We start from the raw sequence: 16,506 nt of genomic DNA, 5'->3' as shown, positions 1-16,506 counted from the left end.
AAATATAAATTGCTTGTTAAAACTCATGTTCTTTAAGGGTATGTTGTCACTGTTAAGAACAGAGCTTTTCCTATACGCACACTTGCCTTAGTATAACTAAATAAAGACTTTCAATGAACCCAGGATAAATCTGTCACCAGTTACTTTGTTGTTAAGAGTAGTTTATGTTGATTTAGCTTTATTTAATAAAAACAAAAGATGCCCTTCTTCTCAGCCTTGAATGACTTGCTGTGAGGCCTGTCCCTTGCACTGCGGGCAGGCTGACACCTGCAAGGGTCTATAAATGCCTTTAAATGCAAGGATCTTGGCTACACAATTTATGGTGATGGGGGGTTGCTATCCAGCTTTCCCTCTAGCTTCCTCCTTCAGCCTTTTGAGGACAAAGGACTAGGGGGTATCTAAACTTGAAGGCCTCTGGGCCTGGAGCTTGCACGTAGGACCCTGCCATGGATTTGAGAGTGTCTGAAGCCCCAGATGGAAGAGTCTTGCCAGTTGAAGAGCCACACAGACTTGAACGATTGAGCTCTGCTCAGTCGAAATTTGGAACTAATTCAGAAGTGATTTGACCTTGGAAATGAAATAAAAAAACAAGCAAAAGAGCTTATGCTAAATGGACAGAATTTATGCACAGAATTTGGCATGTGTTAAACAACTGCATGAAGGCTTTTATTTTATTTATTTATTTATTTTGCTTGTAAGGTTTTATAACCAAGGTACATTAGTCCCAAGTACTAGAAGCAAACATTTCATCGACTTCTGCCTACCCACTTCTACACAACTATAAAAGCCAACTATTGTTTTTTGATGGGGGAATCATAGGGCGGGAGGAGGGGAGAGAAATCAGTAAAAGCAGTGTGCTGTAAAAAGACAAGGAAACAGCAGTCACTTATATAGACATTAAACCAAGCAAGTTTTGCATAAAATTTTGCCTCATTAAACCAAGCACTTGCCTTAAGCAGAAGTCATGACCACACTGCAAGACAGATGTGACTCAAGAGCAAAAGCTGAAAACCTGAGGACCACTATTAACAAGAGCTAGCATACTGACACGATTCAGGATGACCACAGCTCATAGGGGCTGAATTTAGGAACGCTGCATCGACTCATAATCAGACTGATATACTGTCTTTTGTTTGCTCATTTCTGGAAAATGTCAGTTCACTTAATTCAATCAGAAATGGACCAAGCACTCAGAAATGCCTTTCAGATTGTCAGAAAGCAAACCGATTTCCCATAATTTAAAGATTAAAAAGCTAGACATGCCTCAGGGAAAATATTAAAAATAATAATAATTGGGTTTACAAATCATTTCTGGTCCTATAATTAAATTTGTCTTCTAATATTATTTCCTAATTGTTCATTACCAACGGCACTCAAAGAAAACTGAAAAGGCCCATTTTGTAGATTGTAGTTTATTTCTCAGGCTTTTTATTAAATCATACTTTTGAAGGAAAAAAAAAACCCCTACATAAATCTTAGTATAAATTTGTATAGCCTCCTGTGTCTGGGTCCTACTGACTTCGATAGACCTTTATCTTGAGTACCATTTGCATTAATTGGTCGTAGGACTTTTCTAAAATAACTGTCAACAGTGAGTTCAGTATTTAATTCCCTTCATTCCATAAAATGTGAGTAGGCCACCTCAGTTAATCTGTATATGTAAATCATCCAAATATTCCTTTCCTTGCTTTTAGCTATATCTTGTGTCAGGTCTCACCTCTTCAAACCTTTTTTCCTTTATTTGTCTCCCCAAAAGCAGAATTTTAGGACAACTTCTGCATCTCTACCACATTGAGACAGAATTAACCTTCCACTACACACCTAGGCAGGGAGGAATCACAACTGTGTGTAGTGCAGGAAAATATATTGTCTGCAAGACCCTGGCCCATTTGTTTCTGAACTTGGAAGGTGCATAGTGAAAGAGGTAGGGGGTGGCAGGAAGAGAACAAAGGGTGCATGTACACACGTGTTTTAATGTGCAGTAGACTATTCTACTGCACATTAAAGCAGCACAGAAAAAAATTGTGTTAACATGTTGATGTGCAATAGAATAGGCTACTGTGCATTAAGCATCACCTAAAAAGCATGCACTTGCGCTACCGCGCATTAGTGCAGCTTAATGTTAATTGATTTAGTACCTTATATTAGAGGTGCTAAATTTAATGTGCATTAGGACAAGCACATTAATGCACGTATAAACACGCCAGAGTCTCCTGTTCTGGAGAACCAAATTTTACCTTGGCTCCTGTCAGATTTCCTGTGTAATACTTAGGAAATGTCTTAAGCCAAACTTTTCAGAACTGGTCACTAATTCCAAGTTCCTGAGGGATAATAATAGACCTGAGCTGTGAAGGGGTGTTGCACAATGGATTAATTGTTATTTGTGAAGCATTCAAAAACTTTGATAATGTGCACCAAAGAAAAGCCCATGGGGAAACCATTTGTTCCATCCTTAAAGCAGGGTCTGAGTGGGGTGAAGTAAACACGTCTTCAGCATGCCGTGTGGCTAAGACAAAACATTGAATAGCTTCTCCTGCAGCGAGCGCTGTCCATCCTGTGCAAGGAATTAAAGGGATTTTGTGAAAAAGCAATGTGTGATTATTGCAGACTGCATCACAATGTGTATGCACCATGCACCAGCAATCTTAATTCTGGCATTTCCTAACTTGTCAGTCCTTGACTTCCCAGCTTTCCTGGCTTCATTTTGCCTATTTTTGTTTGAAGTACAAATACACATATCTGTAAATCTCCTTTCAGTTCAACTAGTAAAGGTAAATTAAGAGATTAAAAAAATGTATTTGCTATAATTCTGAAGGAGTTTTTTTTATAATTCTGGCTGAGTTAAGTATAATTCATCCAAAAATGAAAAAATGATTGAAACAAAGCAAAAACAAAACAATTAAAAAGTTACCCGTGCTGCTGTCAGAGTTACTGTGTCGTGCTAAAGCTGTGTGCCTCCTAGATTATTTCTGTCTCTTCCCTTTCAGAGTACAGTGTAAATTTACTGCATAAAATTATCCATCATAATCAACAGCAATGCAGATAGAAAGCACGGTCAGCTCTCAAACCCGGTGCAGAAGTGCAGCCTGTCCTGATCATTTATGAAGCCAGCTCTTCCAGATAAGAAGTCTAAGAGACTGAATTTCTACCTCAGCCTTCAGACCTATGACCACAAAGCTGAATAGCTTCTTGAAGCGAGCTGCCTGCTCCAGGGCTGCTGTGAAGTGACTACAGGGGACTTGCGTGCTGCATTTTCCTTTCTTCATCAAGGAGGCTTAGAAGTCCTATCAGTAAATAAAGAGCCACTCCAGCTGTGTAGAGCTGGAGGCAAGTGATTACATCCTACTGGCAACAAGTGGCTAGGTTGTCCATTCTGTACCTGTAGGACCTGGAGCTTTCCATTTCAGTGATCAGCTCCCCTAAATCCCCAGCAAATGGAAGACCCCCCTGTTCCCTTTTTGTAGGTGCGAACCTGTCTACCTCTTAACATAGATCAGATAATGCAGAGTCTTAAAGGTGTTAAGAGGTTAACACAGTCCTACTATGCAGTGGTGATATGTAGGGGGTGTATGGGAGTGCACGTACTCCTCCTAAGAGTGCTGGTGCACCCCCTGATAGGCCACACTCCCTGCTTAGGTGATGGCTGGGGGTGTCAGAGGGAGCACCAGTGTCCCCCCTGCAAACGCCAGCCGGGAGCATCAGATGAAGTGCTGCGGCCACTTCTGGGAGTGCTGCGGCCACTTCCTGGTCAGAGCAATCGGCCACGGGGGACCCACCCTGCCGGTTCATGGGGGGACCCTCCCCCCAGTCGCTGAGTGGTCTAAGGTAGCACCAGTCACCCATACTACTATTACATATTTACTTTTACTCATAAAGGTCAAGCTCTGCCTGCATACTTCTGACAGACTGTGTGGGTGGGCTGTACCTCAGAGTGGACACACGTTCTAATTTGTGACTCAACAGACAGAGCAGAGGTGGTCAGGTAGGCTAAATACAGACGGTCAACAAGGCCAAGGCAGGTTAGTCTAAACTGCATAGATTGAACCAATAAGCAAGTGAACAGATCACTTTTGATTCCAGAAATGCAGCCACATGCCTGCAGTGGCCCAGGCCAGAAGCTGGGGGTGGAGGGGAGGGGGTCTAGCACACCTCCCTGCTTGGCTGGAGCAGACAGCTTGGCGCAAAGCTAGTCCACCCACCCTGAGATGGGGGTTTGTTGGGGAGATGCAAAGCATCCTGGGATGCTGGGGGACTGTAAGTTATCTTGAATCGAGAGGGGATCTGGGACAAAAGTTCAATAAACTGATTTAATCTAAATCAGCTAAGTCTGATACTAAGTCAGTTTATCTTAAACGAGTTTCAGCCACTTTGAAAGTAGTTTATGTACACTGAACTTCTGTTGTGTTATGGAGTTGAACCAGTTTCCAATTAAGTATACCAATTTATGTGCAATTTCTGTCCCTAGCTGAGAAACATACATTCATATATGTATAGTAGTTGCATTTATAAGAGTGCTGCCTAGGGGAGGTATTAATAATACTAATAGGACTCCTTACTCTAAGGGTCATGTCACTCATTACACTTATGAACTGTTAACTGCACTTCAAATGTGAGCCTCTTCTCATTTTACAAGCAGTTAAACATGTGCTAAGTATCGTTGTATCAAAGTGAAGTTATGACTATAGGAGTATCTCCAGACTGTGTTAAGTAACACGTGTTCAGCTATCGTCAGATTGCTGCACAGAGATGATACAAGTTCAAGACTCTGGTGCAATGTGGTGCGGTGTGGAGGCTGGGCAGTACTGGTCATATGTGGTAGGGATAGCACAGGCTCTGGGCATAGGGATTGCAAGTCCTCATAGGTGGATGTGCAAGCTGCAGTGCCGGGGTCAGGAGCTCAGTTTTGGGGAAGGGGGAAACACAGGGAGGGAGGGAGCACAGCTAGCTCCAGCCCTGTCCAGAGCCATCTGAAGTCATAATGAGCAACTTTTAATATGGCACGGTAATTACAATCCATTACAATCTCAGTTTACAATCCATTACAATCCCGGATGAAACACATGATAAATATCCCATGCAGCAAGGCTCTTTAAGTCATTTCCTAATTGCTTACCTAATGGACGGAAAGGAAACCTAGGACATCCACTGAAAATCTTCCTTAGGGGACAGTCCACATAAATTTCAACATGGATCCATTTCCTTCAAAAACTCATTCCTTTAAGTTTCACAGCCTTATAATGAGCTGTTTTGATCTAGTTAATTAGAAGCTTCCAATCTCATCACTTTAAGACAAGTGTGATTAGAAGGTTGGTGGAAGGCAGTGAGCTAATGCAATTGACTCTCTTTGCTCATTAAAATTGGGTTCAAATATGAATGTAGAGACAACTGTGAGCAGGGGGGAAACCAGAAAGGTTAAGGCACAAAATGAGCTCCAGCTAGCAAGGAACATAAAAGATGAAGAAAAGTGCACTTAATGGAGAATGAGAGCAAATCATGGATGACAGAGAAAGCTGAAATATTTAGCTGTTGTCATCATGAAAAAGGTTCGTTCTAACTAACTAATTAACACAATTCATTTCAACAAAAGGGGCATGGAACAGAGGTCCTGTTAGGGAAAGAACAGTTTAAAGGATTTTTAGAAAAGTTAGATCGTTCAAGTCAGCAGGGCCTGATGAAATCTACCCTGCAATACTTTAGTCATCTCTAAACTTTCAGTAATGGTGAAAAAAGGAAGACCTGTGGAATTCAGCTTAATCAGAAAGAAACTAGAACAAATTTTTGAACAATCAATTCCTAAGCACCTGGAGAAAAAAATGGTGATAAATGACCAACATGAATGTGTTAAGAACAAAACCCTGTCAAAGCAATCTCATTTCCTTCTTTGACTGGGTAACTGGCCTAGCAGATAAGGAGGAAGCAATAGATGTGATATATCTTGATGTTATTAAGACTTCAGATATATTCTCTTGTCATATTTCTCTAAATGAGGATAATAAGTTCTGTGTGAAACTGCTACAAGATGAGTCCATATCTGGTTCAAAAACAACATTCAAGGAATAGTTACCAATGTTATCACTTCAATACTATCAAGCTGGGAGGACAGGTCAAGTGAAGCATCCACTTAGGAAAGGGGGAAAATGCATATATTTTTAAATAGGAAGCAGTTCTAGTGAAAAGGATCTAGGAATTATAGTGGGTCAAAACCAGAATAGTGCATGGTAAAATTAATATGAGTTAAAGTGATGTTAACCACGTGATACTGTTCCAAAAATGGCGTGTAAGACATGGCACCAATATTGAACAGAATGAGATCATTATCTCCCATCTCAACTGAAGAACTGAGTCCAGTTCAAGGCCACTGTTTTCAAGCTGGAGTGAATCCAGGAATGAGCAACAAGTGGTTTAGAGACTATGACCAAGGAAGAACGGCTTAAAGATTTCTTTCTGTGTGGTCTTAAAAAATGGGAGCGAGAGACACGGAGGGAGTGAGGAAGGGAAGACTAGGAGGGACATTAGGGGTGTAACAGTCTTCAAGTATTTAAAAGGCTGTATAAGGAGGATAGAAATCAATTGTTCTCCATCCACCAAGGGTAGGACTAGAAGCAAGTGTTTTAATTTGTGCCATGGGGTATATGGTAGGTTAGGTGTTAGGAAAGATTTTCGTAACTCAAAGGAGAACAGACTAATAGAACAGGTTATGTCTAGGGAAGCTGGTGAATCCTTATCTCTAGAGGTTTTTAATAAGAGCAGATTAGTAAAGGAGGAAAAAAAAATCTTTCTGGGATAGTCTAGGTATATGTGATACTGCCTCGGAGCTTGCTCTGGGGTAGACTAGATGACCTCCTGAGGTCATTTCTAGAGAGAGATTTCTTTGCTTTCAGTCACAAAAGCTAGGAAGCAAGTCTTAGTTAATTGACATTGCCTCTAGTACAAAACATACCACAAAAACATCATATAATTTAGCACTGCTGGCCGTATCCATCCAGCACAGTGCTAGTTTTGTAATGCAGCAGGTGTTTTATGGGTCAGCTCAGAGCTATATTATTAGAGCTCTATGTCTGAAAGTTTGCACAGCACATGTCTAAAAGCATTTTCCTTTAATCAGTGCTGCCCATTTCTAAGTTCCTAAGAGTTACATTCAGACTAAAGCGGGGAGGGGGGAGAAAGAAAAAGGAAAGAATAAGTTTCATCTCCATTTTTGTGTCCTTGCAGCTAATACACATAAACAGGAGCAATAAGGCATGTCTCACAAAGCCTGCTTTGATGTATATTCTTTCCATTATCCTTTCTTTTGTTTGGTTCAAAAGGTAATGAACTTTGATGTTTATATACTATTACCATTGGCTTACTTGTGGGAAGAATTATTAGGCTTTGATCACAAGCTTTAGTTTGATATAGGCATTGTTTGATTAGTTACTTGCCCTGTGAGTATTTTATCTATTTGGTAGCCTTACCTTAATCCATTACATTGTTTTATACACCAATTTATATGCTTTGTTTCTAGGGCATGAGTGTTTAAAGACTGGTTTCGTTCAATAGCAGCACCCACCCCACCTAAAAATTGATTTACGTAAAATTTTTGGTGTACTTATGAACGGCCTTTCTTTGGAATTTTCCATTAACATGGCCTGCTCTGTATCTCCTTAAGGCAAAAAGCCACTTAATGGGGGGTATGTAATTGGCTTTCTTCATTGTATTTTTCTCCAGTGATTTGTGTTGCATATTCTTACAGATTTTTTTTTTCTCTCGCTTAACCAATACAGTCCATTATCCCATCCGGTACTTTCCAGACATTCTGATTTCAGTATCAAAATAGGATTCTGGGTTTCAATTTACTGAAATAACACACAGACTTTAATGGGATTTGTTTCACCTATTTTTGGCTTTTGTATTTTTATGATCTTCCCCTAACATCTTTTTTATGTATTCAATTCATAGCATCCTAGCAATTTAATCTACTCTCTTTGCCTATCTATGCATCCCTAAATAGGAATGTAAGAGATACATGAAATAATGGGAACAACAAATGTATTCTATACTCTGATAACCAGGAGATGCATCGAAATCAATTATTATTCACAACAATGTTATATCAAAGACATAAAGACTTTAAAACAGATTCTATATGACATCAAAAACCGGATGGCTCAGGGTGCAAATAATAGGCTAAAGAGACCTTTATACAAAGGCCATGAATTCGAACCCTAAAGCCACTTGATGGGGAGGCTAGTGAGCTTGCTTTAGTTTTTAAGGGGAGCTGCTTGCATTACCCCAGAATTCATCACCACAATTGATGCTAACTCCCCTTTTTTGACACAGAACTGACCAGGACTGAATTGATCTCAGTGGGCACATCCAGACAAGCGGGAATGTGTGTTTCCCTGGGAACAAGTAACAGCAGTACACCTTGTGCCACTGCTACTTGGCCTCGGGGTATGCCAGTGCCATGCGCACTCCTGCATGCGGCAGGTTACCCCGGGTTGGGTAGGGGAGGCTGGGGCCAGCAACTGTGCTGGGCCCAACAGCCTTACCTGAGTCCTAGCAGCCTTGGGGAGCAGATACTGCAGCGCTCCTGCAGCAGGGAGTCTGGCTGGCAGCTGGAGTATGCCTCTGGCCAGCCAGGCTCCAGTTTGGGGCAGCGTGCACTGCCACCAAGTGTGCCATCGCACTTTTTTTCAGCATGTTTGGTTTTTTTTTACCGCAGACTCTCCTAGGGTCAAGAAAACCCCTCTGTTTGCAAAGTAGCTGTGCGGGGAATGCCTGCATGTGCAGTGTGTGGTGCTGCAGACATACCATGCGTTCATACCATCTGGAAGCGGCCAGTGGTTCCTTCAGCAGACCTGGGGAGGCAAAGCGAGGGAAGCTCACACTGATGATGTCCCGTCCGTTATTGTTTTATAGATCAGGACATTCACTTGCCTCGCTGGACAACTTGCTTTTGTAACTGGCCCATGTCAAATAAAATGATGTGTCAAATTAAGGCTGAGGGTACTTCCAAATTATTCAGGGATCAAATATTTAGGCCTACACTTGCCAGTAAATAAGCCGGGCCCTAAATTGTGGGATTTTACAAGCCAACTAAAGAATAAGTCCTGGAATGCGGACCAATGCAATGCCTCTTGTCCCAAATAATGCCTTATACAATTTGTCACTGCTACAATGCTTGTATGATGCAAATTACTGATAAGATCCTTTATGTTGTCTCTTAGTTTGGCATTTGGTAATGAATGAGGCTTTTTATTCTTTAGGAAAATCACTCTCTGTGTCAAATTTTCAAAGACCTTCCAAAAACACACCCTCAACAAATTTCTCTCTTTCATGTTTTTGATAGGCATAAACCAGTATTTGCACATAGAGATTCAGTACTTCTGTAAATGCAAAAATCCTGTTTCCAGGTGTGTTCATGAAGTCTGGGACTAAGTGCAAGACATTTGAGGTTGAGGTCCCTTCCAATCCTAATTTTCTATTATTTCCTATGATTCATGAACGTTTGCACACTTTCTCCTGGCCTAACTCCTTCCAGGGATCAGGAGGAGTGGAGCCAGGGAAAAACGTCCCATCCCATCCTGAGACCAGGTTTATCCTGGTCTACAGAAAGTACAGGGAGCAGCTACTCTTGCTACAGGGACAATAGTTTTGTTCAAAGAGACTCTTCCTGAGTCCTATCAGAAGATGCCATGATCCAAAATGCGGAAGTGTAGCCTTAAGCATATTTTGAAGTGTATAAGATTCTTGAGGACGTCAGCTGAGATCATTATCCCATGTGATGCACCTCATTGAGGTCAACTGCATAGATGAATGTGTGAAGATCTGACTGGAGAGTTTTTTTTTTTTCCCTTAATGCATTATTAATACATTTATTATTACAGTTATTATAACCTTTATGGAAGGCATTGAAGTTCAATTTTTCCTACACTAGCTAATGATTTTAATGAGCCATTTCAGCCCCCAAAACCAGAGCTAATCATTTTTTAGCCAAGCTGTTTGGATTCTTCAGCCAGTAGAAAAGGACATATCAAGGCATTGTATCTATAAATAGATGGACATGAATCATGCCTTGAATTCTAAAGAATACAGATGAATAGTAACTTCTAAACTGGCAAGTGCAAACGTTTATTAATTGCCAGTTGAAAATGAAGAGAGTCATGAACTCTGAATAAAAGAAAACTCTTGTAATCACATATTCTTTCAGTTATAAGGCAATGAAAACTCCATTACGATTCTACTATGCCATAATGAAGAGAAATCAGAAAAAGTAAAGAACACACATAAGCACACTTATCAGCTGTGGCAGCGTTTTATAATGTATGTGAGCTTGAGATTGAACCGTCATATGAATGACTAACCAGGGTTCATTCTGTAGTCACACAGGACAAAGAGGTCACTAGACAAATTTGTGTGGTGAGAAACTATTGAGCACAATGTTGAGAATGTGAATATAAACATCAGCAGACGAAAATAAAGATAAGAGAGAAGGAAAGTGGAACATACCCTATACACACAGGTTTCAGGCATTCATGGCCAAGTTGGCTAACTTTGCATAGACAGTCAAGTTAGGCATAGCTCCTATTATCCAATACCTTGAAGTATCACAACTATATTTAAGGTCACACATTGTTCTGTTCCATTGTTCCTAATAGCAATAGCTTAAAACGTTGACTTGAGAAAGTGAAATATTTAGAACGGTCCACTTTGTGATCTACTTGATATTTGGGCACATTCTGAGAGGGAAAAAGTATTGTTCACGCAATTTTTAGAATGAGGCCAGAAGGATATTCTGAATTTTTAAAATGAGGTCAGGAACATTTTCTCACCATAAAGGCAAAAGCAAGATTTTTCACTCTTTGTTCATGCATAACTAGAACAGGGCTGATCTTGCCCCTTCCAGGTGGCTGGTCATGAATGAGTGCTAGTTTCCAGAAAAACAACAGAAGTTAACTTTCGTAGCTCAGTCCTATATTGATAATGAATTGGACTGAAACAAAGAATTGGGCATCCAGATTCAGACAGCATCTGCACCTCATGGTTTGGTTATTTGGGATCTTTCACTTCTAATGTATGGCTTGACAAGGGTTACTGGTGGGAAGGCAAAGCAACTGTTTGTCAAAAGTGAATCCAATGAGAAATATTTGGCTCTTTTGTTTCAATGTTGCTTTGTCTTTTTAAAAGCATGGATTTATCAGCACCTCTGGCCACTTTATAATTCACTAAGATAAGTGGAGTAAGTTTCAAAGCAGATAAGTAAGAACCTTTTGAGCTCTTGTCTTTCTGCGTTCTTTTTTTGCATTAAATGAAAGCTGCAAGGCTGAATAAAAGGCACTTTCAATAAATGGTAAATCAACAGAAAGTAAATAATGAGAATGCTATGAAGGTTTTTAACTACAGAACTCCTGTTAACGTGTTTGGGAGCTGCATATTTAAGCCCAATACTCGAAAAATTAAATTCCCCCTTCTATTGCAATAGAAATATGGCACAAACGTGGAATAAAACGCCCACTTCCTTACAGTGTGAATATTTTCTTCACTAGCACATTTAGCTGTACTAAGGTTCCTAGATAGTTAGATCCTTTAGTAACAATGTATTCCAGAAAATCCTAAAACAGATAAATACTACTATCACTTTAAAACCTTCTTTAACTAGACTATAGTTGTCGGCAGTGCCATCAGTAGGGGTACGTTTTTTACTCTTTTTGTTTCCATATGCCCCAGAAGTCTTTTTAAAAATATAATCCCAAATGCAGAACGTTATGTCCACTATTTTCAGATATTCAAGAGAATGCATATATATCATTCATTGGCTGGCATAACCATTATCAGCATTACAGGGGGGAACTGAACAGTTCTATGGGAGTAATCAGAATACAATAGTTATGGACCTCAACCAGCCAAACTAACTGAAGGATTTGCTTTACACAGGGCACGTCTACATGTGAAATTAATTTGACACAATAAATTCTGGTGCAGTTCACACCAGAGTTTATTTATTGTCTCAGGCGCAGTGTTAACACACATGCCTGGGACTGCAGCATGTTGGGCCGGGGCGGCGCAGCCCTGGCTGGCAGGGGGTCCCTGGGGTCCGCCTGCCAGCCAAGGGCTACTCCTGCCTGGCTCAATGGGCCATGGAGGGGATGGCTGGGCCGTGAGGGTGCTCCAGTGCAGGGCTAGCTAGCAGGAAGTCCCACACTATAGCTCCTTTGCACCCCAGCCAGCCCCGGTCACCATCGACATGTGTGCCGTGGTGGAGTAAATAAGTGCTAGCAGTACTTGTGTTGGGCAGTACTGTCCGATGGCAGAGTTAATTAGTTTACTCTGGCCTAACAGCACCGCTCATGTAGATGGTGACGCTTTACTGCGGAGCTAATTAGGCAACTCCGCAGTAAGCATCTCATTTCGATACATCCACTAAAACCTACTTTAACTAATTAGTCACAAAAAATGGAATCGCAGCTTAAATTACAGATATTTTCTTAGGGCTGAATGACATAGTCAGTCAAAACAGTCTGACACAGACTGACAGCAAGAAACCTGTCAGACGTGGAAGGCATACCAATGCTTTTTGGTTATCTTGAATTATATGCTATTTATGCATATCTTTATGCTTATCTAATTTATGCAGGTATTGAATGCATCAGAGATTGTTTTAATTATGTGAGAATCGTAGATTTGGTGGATACGTCTGACTGACCTACTTATTTATTTTGAGCCTATATATGTTCAAAATTCATCCTTAAAAAGGAAAAAAATAATACATTTTCTAACCATTAAATGCAGCTCCGCCTTCATCAATTCCTGGTCAGTCTTCATACGTGTGAATCATTGTGCGCACTTCTTACAGCATCTAGAAAAAAGACAGAGTTATAGTTTGAGTAATCAACAAGAAGTCCCGCTCAGATAAATGTGTCAGCCTTCATATTTGCATACAAACAGTCTGCATACCTATAGATCATCTCTATTCTTGACCTGTTTCTCCAAGTCAATGAGCATGTCTCCAAACTCATTCTCTTTTCCCCTTCCATTTTCCTTGGTGGTTTTCCATGTCACTGCAGAAGCAACATGGTCCAGTAAAGAGAGATCTGGACTGCAGCCAGGAGGCCTAGCTACTAATTCTGGTTCAGACACTAAGCTGATCTGGTGCCTTTGGTCAAGTCATTTAACTTTCTATGTTTCCAATTCCCTTTTCATCCTTTGTCTCCCTTGTGTACTTTGATTGCAAGACTCTTTGTGGTAGGAAATCTCTCTTGCTTTTATATGATACCCAATAGAAAATAGCTTGTTTTCATTGGGACCTCTAGATCCTATGGTACAAGTTAAAAAAAAATCAAAATGATGGTAGTGCATTTCAAATCATGAGATAAATGTATGGCTTTTTTTTCTTTTGATCCCATCGAAATGTACCCTGAGAATGTTGTGGAATGTTAAATATGACTCGTCACAAAAGCATAACAGGTAAATCTAGAAAAAACATGCTAAAATAATTAGTCCAAAGTAGTCATTATTGACCTTTCTTCATGCAACACACTGAATCAAAAATAAAATCATGCACATGTTGGCAAAACTGGTTTCCATTGCTCATCAGAAATAGCCTTAATAAAGTATTTGACATCATCTAATTCATCATACTTACCAGTACTGGTAGAAATACAAACCAGACTCTACCTATCCTCAGTTATCTCAGTTATCCCAAATAGAAAAACCCTTCATTCTTTTTAATACTATTAGAAAGATGTATTTTTAATCAAGATGTTGTACTAGTCAGTGCAAAAGACAATTTTTTTTAAAGTTTATAACTGTTAATGTTTTTAAAGCTAGCAGTGATTCCAAAAGATAGTAAAGAATGCTTTGGGAGACCTGTGATCTTCTGCCTATGACAAAGCACCTGAAACGATATTGTTCCTGTCTCTTCTACTGGAGTCCACTAATCTGGTCCAGCCTTGAAATGGTTTTCCCCTTTAAATTAATATACTAAAAAATGCCATAGAAGACCATGTTCAAGGAAAATACATTAGGGGAGTATGTCTTCACTGTTTTCTTCAACCACGTTTTCTTTATTCTAAGCTCTTCATCTCTCTCTCCATCTAATTTCTGTTTCTCATTTTTCTGCTAGGGTTCCCAACACAGAAGCTACTACTGGATTCTTTGTGAAGCTTTCAAACTCTGTTTGGAGAGATGAAACAATTATAATGCTTTAAAGGGAACGTTGAGGGTCAGCGGTTCAGCTGAATCTGATGCACCTGTTTAGTCTGTCCACGCTCGCCTGCAGTAAATGGAAGATAAACCACACTTGTTTATGGCCTGTTTCAGTGGGGTTCAAATTATTGTGGCTTAGCCTCACCCACAACAGGAAAGCAGAGGGCAGATGAAAGTTATAATGGATCAATTGAAACATGCTCCCAAGTGGTAAATTGTCCCTATACCCCTTTATAGCACTGCAATTGTTTTGCCTGTGCACGCATCTGATGAGGTGAACTTGGGTTCACAAAAGCTTGTAGTCTATCTATATTTTATTTAGTTAGTTTGTGAAGGTGCATATCTCCCCTGCCTCATATAAACATGGGTAACTACCTCTCTACAGACTATGAGCCAGATTCACTGCTTTGAACCCTTTGGCACGCCGGGTTGCCTTTACCCCTCCCATCTCCAACACGTCACCTTTCAGCGTGATTTACTTTCAGGAATCTCGGTATGAATACAAGATACTCCATGTGATGTCTTCAGGGAATAGGAGTGATAAAGAGAAATTCAGCTCGCCTATTTTCTTTCCTGTCACTATTTGATAATCTCTTTATCTGGACTCACTCTGGCAGAGTTACAGACAGACTTATTTCCCCGCAGACAAACCCTACCCCCTTTCTCTAACACACACGCGTTAGCACTTCAAACCGAAGCTACTTTTTAAAATAGCTTTTTGCTTCTTTGATATGTATAGTCAAATTTTGTATGCAAGTACACGTGCACAGTGCACACATATGCACTTCAAAGCAGAAGTTGGTTCTCTCTCTGTCTAGCTTGCCTTTTGGGGGGCACTGTGAATTTCTGAGAAGACATTTTTTACATTTTCTGATACATTATGGTCCTAGGTCTAAGCCTACGAATGAGGTTTGTTTGTCCTTTAATCATACTAAGACTTCACTCCTTATAGTCAATGAAAGCTTTGACTTTTAAACCAAAGTTACAGTCTCTATTGTTTATGGGCAATTTTTTCAGAAGCATCCATGTGACTTCATGAATCTTAAGTTTCATTTCCAGCAGTAACTAGCCCTTCGAAACTAAAAGCCCAGTTGTTTTCAATGAAGCTATTAACCCAAAAAGGCCTTAATTAGTGGTGAAATGAGGTGGACATTTGATCATTTTTGGCCATATAGCAGTAATACAACTTGCTGGAGTTCTCACTGTACAAGGCCAGGGACCCGACTGTCAGCTGATTTCTTCCGGCATAACCCAGTGAAGTCAACAGAGCTACCCTGTTTTTTCCATTTGAGGATCTGGCCTAACATTTTGGAAGAGGTGCATTTTGGCAGAAGTCAGCACTGATACAAGACGGGTCTACACATCCCAATTGGGCAATCTGTTAAACTGAAATATCAATATTGGAATTTTATGAAAGAGCAAAGATCCTTTGAAATACTAGCATTACACAGCTAGCAACCAGAATGGGGCTGGTTTAGCCTCATGCCTGAATATGTCCCTAGATTCACAGAAGCCAAGACTTGAAGGGATTATCGTTCCATCATCTTGTGTTAACTTTTGCCATTACAATTCACCTAGTTATGTCAGGCAGGACTCCCATAAATTGAATGTGGCTCAAAAATTATCTTCCAGACAGACGCAGTCTTACTCTTAAGATATCAAAAGATGGAAAATGGAAAATCCTTTGCTAAGGATTTGTAAGTTTGTTTGTTGTAAAATCATTATCTACCTTGTAACTCACCACGGGGCAGTCCGACTGTCTCCTATCAAGCATGTCAGTTAAAGTCTTTATAAACCCTTTCCCTCCTTTATAATTAAGACCCAGGCCAATCAATCAAGCTTTAAACTAGGGTCATCCGTGACAATACCTAGAGAGAACACAGAGCTGACAGAAAAGAGTAGGGAATGGTAATAGAACTCTATAGGCGTGCTCACTTCTGCAAAAGGGAAATTTAAATTGATTTGCTGATGGAAAGAAAGGTAAAAGGAAGTAGGACTGAAGTTATCAAGACCCTGTAAAGGATAAATGGAAATTATATGACAGAGGGAAGGAGTTTCTTAAAGAGGTAATAGAGACTGCTTCTTAACATTTTCTACATCTAGAGACATCAGCAGGATAAGGTTGGAGACATTTTCAGCAGCCTCATGTTTTTTATTTATTACAAAAATAGTGGATGGGGCCAACTGAGACTGGATCCCCATTGTGCTAGGTACTGTATAGAGAAAGTAAGGAACAATCCTTATCCTGAAGACCTTAAATCTTTACCATAAAGGACTGCTCTTTAATAGTGCTGCACTGATTTAAAAGAGCTGTACCAA

The 16,506-nt window shown here is 40.2% G+C and overlaps 1 protein-coding gene across 13 annotated transcripts in view; it reads right to left on the bottom strand.

Annotated features, from left to right (window-relative positions):
* Positions 1-16,506, bottom strand: part of CHL1 (cell adhesion molecule L1 like) — a 186,815-nt gene that overhangs the window by 131,975 nt on the left and 38,334 nt on the right. For 12 of the 13 annotated variants that reach the window (XR_009456100.1, XM_019499716.2, XM_014605288.3 and 9 more), the window contains exon 2: positions 12,760-12,838. The exons of the other annotated variant lie outside the window; for it this stretch is intronic. The gene's annotated coding sequence lies outside the window, so the exon portion shown is untranslated. The remainder of the gene's footprint in view (positions 1-12,759; positions 12,839-16,506) is intronic. 13 annotated transcript variants of the gene reach the window in all.

This window comes from Alligator mississippiensis, chromosome 12 (genome assembly GCF_030867095.1).
Source record: "Alligator mississippiensis isolate rAllMis1 chromosome 12, rAllMis1, whole genome shotgun sequence".
Classification (NCBI taxonomy): domain Eukaryota; kingdom Metazoa; phylum Chordata; order Crocodylia; family Alligatoridae; genus Alligator; species Alligator mississippiensis.
Note: the sequence above shows the minus strand (reverse complement) of the source record. Positions and strands in the feature narration are given on the sequence as shown.